The sequence below is a fragment of the Haliotis rufescens genome, unplaced genomic scaffold, assembly GCF_023055435.1.
Source record: "Haliotis rufescens isolate VD_foot unplaced genomic scaffold, xgHalRufe1.0.p SCAF_6, whole genome shotgun sequence".
NCBI classification, from domain to species: Eukaryota; Metazoa; Mollusca; class Gastropoda; order Lepetellida; family Haliotidae; genus Haliotis; species Haliotis rufescens.
Genome location: NW_025964334.1, coordinates 29,043,867 through 29,049,866, shown reverse-complemented (window position 1 = coordinate 29,049,866; position 6,000 = coordinate 29,043,867). Strand labels below are relative to the sequence as shown.

Here is a 6,000-nt window from a genome sequence, read left to right as displayed (position 1 = left end):
ACGACAGTACAACAACCCCCTACCTGGCGACAGTACAACTACCCCCTACCTGGCGACAGTAAAACCCAAATACCTGGCGACAGTATAACAACCCCCTATCTGACGACAGTACAACTACCCCCTACCTGGCGACAGTATAACTACCCCCTATCTGGCGACAGTACAACTACCCCCTACCTGGCGACAGTATAACTACCCCCTACCTGGCGACAGTACAACTACCCCCTACCTGGCGACAGTATAACTACCCCCTACCTGGCGACAGTATAACTACCCCTGTCTGGCGACAGTACAACTACCCCCTACCTGGCAACAGTACAACTACCCCCTACCTGGCAACAGTACAACTACCCCCTACCTGGCGACAGTACAACTACCCCCTACCTGGCGACAGTATAACTACCCCCTACCTGGCGACAGTATAACTACCCCTGTCTGGCGACAGTACAACTACCCCCTACCTGGCAACAGTACAACTACCCCCTACCTGGCAACAGTACAACTACCCCCTACCTGGCGACAGTATAACCACCCCCTATCTGGCAACAGTACAACTACCCCCTACCTGGCGACAGTACAACTACCCCCTACCTGGCGACAGTATAACTACCCCCTATCTGGCGACAGGACAACTACCCCCTACCTGGCGACAGTTCCTCGCCCCTGACCACGGTATAACTCTCTCCCTACCTGGCGAGTCCCTGACTATCGCTTCACTTCCTTCCCCTATACTTATAGCTACTGTCCGTCACCTCTGACCAGCTGATGCCTCCCTCCCCCTCGGCAGCAGCCGACGTCCCCCTCCACCCCCACACCGTTCTCTACACAACCAATGTACGACGGTTCTCCCACCTCCGTGCAAAGCGTGCTGCTATCAGCCACGCGCGTGATGGGGCGGGATCGTTGTATTTCAGGCTTGTCTCTGGAACTAGACTGGCATTCAACGTGTGGACTCAAAGAGTGCTAAAGTCGGGACATGTTGTAAACTTACTAACTACGGACAATACAACGACGCTTTGTGAGAAATGTATTTACGAGACAGTGAAAATCGAGGTTTTTATTTCCTGCACATTGGTTACCGATCGCCCGTGTTCTAGATCTCCCGCAACCGAGGTAAGTGGGGCTGTGTTTAGCCGAGCCAATAAATATAACACTTCAATTAAACAGTTCTGACAGAAATCGATTTCTTCACATTCAAACTCCTAGCCAATTAAAACTTGATAAAATATACTTTTAGGTTAACCTGATATATTTTTCGAAGTTATGGTTTAACAAAATTGTAAGAAAACTGAGATATTGGTAAATCTTTAATAGTACATACGCAGTATATACTATATATACAGTTAAGGTGGGTAGAGGCTGTCTCCATAACTAGTATACGCCTTAATTTGTTCCACTATCTATCTGTCCGCACTATATTCATACATAGCTTGAAGCCACAGGCTTCATACTGACATCGTTAAACAAACCCCGCGTCGATAGTTTATTGTATTAGGACAATTAATAAACGTCTGATAAAAGTACTGCCTTTCGAAACGTGATCATATCGTGACATCAGCTATCGTTTTGTGTGCATCGAGCCTCGTAGCGCATAACCATGTTGATTTTTATGTATGATCTTTCTAACATTATTAACTTGTCAGAGGTTTGGCGAACGGAGCGACCAGGGCCCACACGGTGCGTTCCTTGGGTTCAATTGAGATATGCCTTCAAATTACCGTTATAACAGCTCGTGTTGATAAAAGATCTAGTTGATAGCGCGCTGACTGAAAGAAGATCTGGGTTCGTTTAAACTGTGCTCCTTTAATCAACCTGTGTGTAATATATACGTGGAAAATTGATATTAGAATGCCAAACTAGCATATGTATCGTTTTAAGAATACAAACAATTATGATTTGTATTATTGTTTTGATGCAATCATTTAACATACGTTTAAGAAATATTATCCAAAGTCAAATGAAGAGGAATAAAAACCATGAATCATACTTAATAACTACGCATCGAGATAGATAATTTATGAATGTGAAAAGAGCCGAATGATATATCGCAAATTTTAAGTTTTATGTTTTGGAAATATATATGTGTGGTTATAGAATATGAATGTTGAATTGTATATAAATTATTACAATGTATATTTAGATAAGTACAGTTAGGTGATAGTGAAATCTGGCGCTTGTGTTTGATGGTCTGCGATGTTGGATATAGCATCTAGAGTAGAGCATCAGTTTGTGTGAGTATTTAGCGCATCCTCTCGGTGTCAGGGTATAATCATGCACTTATACCCAGCCCCCACTGTTTGGGTGAGCGAAAGCTGTTTAAGGCCACGGTGTCATATATTACAACTGTAATCACGTCCTGTACGTTACCGAGGCACGTCAAGGCAAACCGGTGGTTGATAGAATAAGTAAAGGCACACGCTAACAGGATACGATGACAAACATTTCGTCACACATTATGACCATCCCATGTTTTGTCAGCTCTTTCATGATATGAGACGTATTGGTTATAGCGTTCGCTGGTCACGCGGGGTTCGAATCCACATGTGGTATACGTATGAAGCTCACTTCTTTTGAATGTCGATGTGATAACACTGGAATATTGATAAAGAGCCGTAAAAGCATACTCACTCACTCACTGTTACGCGAATCATTGAGCGAGCGCAGAGCCTCTATTATTCCCAGAAGCTCTGTGAAGCCACATCTGGAATTGATATGCTATGTTGAGACTAAACAATGCTTTTATTAGTGCCCCTTGCACACATTTAATTGTGATTACGGTAACATTGATTACTATATAACCTAGAGAATCACCTGTGCTGTAAAATCATGAAATCGAGTCACGATTTTAAGAAATTTTTGACGAGTCGATATAAACATTGATAGGAAAGACGCGAGTCGAAATATGACACTATTCGTGATGGAAATTCGGGTAAAACGCTTACCAATGAATAATCTGTAATTTGTCTGAAGAGACCTGGTTCTGTGTGGTGAGTGAGTGAGTTGAGTTTAAGGCCTCTTTGAGCAGGTCCATCGCGGAGTCTCAGCTTGATGTAGGGGGATTAACTGAAGTGATGCAGGGATTCGAAGTTTAGACACAGTGGGGACACCGCGACCACGGCTGCCAGCCTAGACACATTATCAGAAAGAATATGGGATTCGAACCGACTATCATGGGTTTCCGACATGAAAATAACTGTAAATAAACAAAGTAGGCAAACTCCGGGTCAAGGATGGAGTGATTTTAGGAGGCGTGACCCGAACCGGTGCCAAAATGGGTCCATTTGGGTACAGTGTCTTTACACCACCGCATCTTGTAGTATTTGGAGTAGTAATTGAAGCAATTATGATAAGCATGGCGGGTTTTCTCGCTAAGAGTTGAACATATTACAAAATGAAAATTCTTTATATATTCCCATTTCTATTATTTGCAATTTTGGCTTCGTTAACATCGAATCTTAGATCTGCACATGCGGCCTTTTGTATCGTTTTGACACTATGTTCCAATGTTAAACGTGTTTTTGTGGGAGTGGGTGAGTATGGAGAGAGAGAGAGAGAGAGAGAGAGAGAGAGAGAGAGAGAGAGAGAGAGAGAGAGAGTTGTTTCCCATATCGTTGCACAATTTAATCGTTAACCTATTTCATCAGCGCTAGTCATTACAGTGATCTGTCATTAGGCGCCTTACCTGTGCTCATCTGCTGGACCAGTGATTGCCAATAATCCTCTACCCTCGACACTGACCTCAAATCACGGCCTCCAATGAGGCATCGATGCATTGTATGATCAATGGTTATGAAATGTACCCTATACGTACTGAACTGTTTTCACCGAGAGAGTTATCCTATTTACGAAGCCAGTGAATACATGATGCTTTCTTTCATCCAATGCTATTTTCTAGTTTGTTTGCATCGGGTTATAATAAGCTGTACATTGTGAAGCGCAGGTTACCATGTTCTGACAGACAGCTTTAACAGTTGCACCCATTGGTTTAGAGTGTGATAAATTGCCAGAAGAAAGAAATTATACATTTGAAATACAAAACGTACACAAAAATAACAAACGTTACTTGCTCGAAAACAGTCGCCAAAACAATGTTAACTGAAGGTCCAAAACTCAATTGTGAGGCCAGTATCAAATACACCAGCATCAAATAACCATTTCCTGTTCGTGTCATTTGTAGCCACCATCAAACATGGATGTAGACTTTCTCTTACCCGGATGTTTAGTTTTGTAAATGTAGTCAAAACTGTTCAAATTATTAAAGTTGCTCCTGTTAATAAAGTATAATTATTATGATATTATGTTTTTTTATTTGGCTGAATAATTGGTAACAAACGTGTTTTCCGTTGGTTCGGTGCCACGAAACACGCGCTGAATGAACATACCTTTGCTTCCATTTTCCATCTTTGGCATGAGGTGGGCGTGACGTCACGAGCTAGGAATTTACGTACTCTAGCGAAACAACCGGAAGCGGTTAAGAGACGAGAATTTTCTTTTTTATGTCTAAACGTTTCTAAGCACTTAAGACCAAACATTTACTGAAACGAAAACAGAATCGCTAATTCAATGAAGATTGTTCATAGATATAAGATATCTTTATTAAAAAGAAAAAAATATGATAAAAAAATGTAAAAATAACCTTACATGATCGCGGTACGTTGAGAAGGGGAAATGTAAAAGAAAGATAAGTAGACTGTAAGCGTTAAGTGAAGTTATGCGGACACGAGATACATTGCGTTACCTTACCGTACATATTTGAATTAAAATACAATCCAGTTATGTCTTGTACAGATACTGTTATTCACGGCTATGCACGAGTGCATGTGGTAGAGCGGGCGCTGTAAATAGTTACAGTTTGAATATCACATGTTTGTTATTGTTTTGTTGTTTAACGCCGCACGTAGCAATCTTCGAGCTGCACGACCTGTAAATAGTCTTCAGATTGATATTGTGGCCAAGGACCCACGTTTTCTGGGCACACGCCATCAACCAAGTCACGACCACTCGATCCAACGTATATCCCCGAGGACCAATTCTAACCTGGAATACCCAAGTGGGAATATTCCACGTGAAGAGAATCATCGGTCGGTATTCTATCCCTGACCTTTTTCCTTGGTACAGAGGGGTAGTCGGGTAGCCTAGTGGTTAAAGCGTTCGCTCGTCACGCTGAAGACTCGGGTTCGATTCCCGACATGGGTACAATGTGTGAAGCCCATTTCTGGTGTCCCCCGCCGTGATATTGCTGGAATATTGCTAAAAGCGGCGTAAAACCATACTCACTCACTTGGTACCGGTGGGTGGTAAAGGCGAGCCCCAAAGATTTTTTTATAGGGCTGTCAATGAATTTTGCTTCTAACTTTACGTGTTGTAAACGTTGTATCCCCTTCACTATCTCAACCCTTCCTTGATTGGACGTTTTCGAGAAAATACGCTGTTTAAATCAGGGACGATTTTTAACAGTAGAGTGTATTACGGAAAATGTAATTTGGTCTTTCTTCATTAATTGTTAGATATGTCGGTAACTTGGCATTGCCTGTGACCGTCCATGGTGTTTCAATAATGCGATGAGCGTTACGACACTATCTATATAATGTCCTGTGTGGTTAAGCTCGGTACGGATGCCACATAAACAGGACCCGTGAAAGTGTTAAAGAGACTGCACAGCCATGTACCTGTTCTGTTTAACTTAAAGCAGTTGTACATAATGTGTCTAAATAAGATTAGCATCGGTATTCTGAAATAAGGAGTACAGTTCAGATCCAAATAGAACCTTTATCGCACATTCACCATGTTTCCACAGGAACCCCATTTGAAAACGGAAGTTACCAAATAATACTGACAACACAATCCTGATGTATTCGATGTCATCTGGTATTAAAAGGTACCACACCTACAGTGTATCTCCGCATAACGGCCGGCTTGTGATTTGGATCAGATGGAACAATGTGTGACCTTGGTGAAGGTCAACGTTGACGGACGGCGTTGACCGTTGCGCATGCACAT

At 42.2% G+C, this 6,000-nt stretch overlaps 1 protein-coding gene across 1 annotated transcript in view; it reads left to right on the top strand.

Annotated features, from left to right (window-relative positions):
- Positions 1-843: 843 nt before the first annotated feature.
- The window catches only part of LOC124141062, a 67,883-nt gene continuing 62,726 nt past the window's right edge, over positions 844-6,000 (top strand). The window contains exon 1 of the mRNA XM_046508945.2: positions 844-1,113. The gene's annotated coding sequence lies outside the window, so the exon portion shown is untranslated. The remainder of the gene's footprint in view (positions 1,114-6,000) is intronic.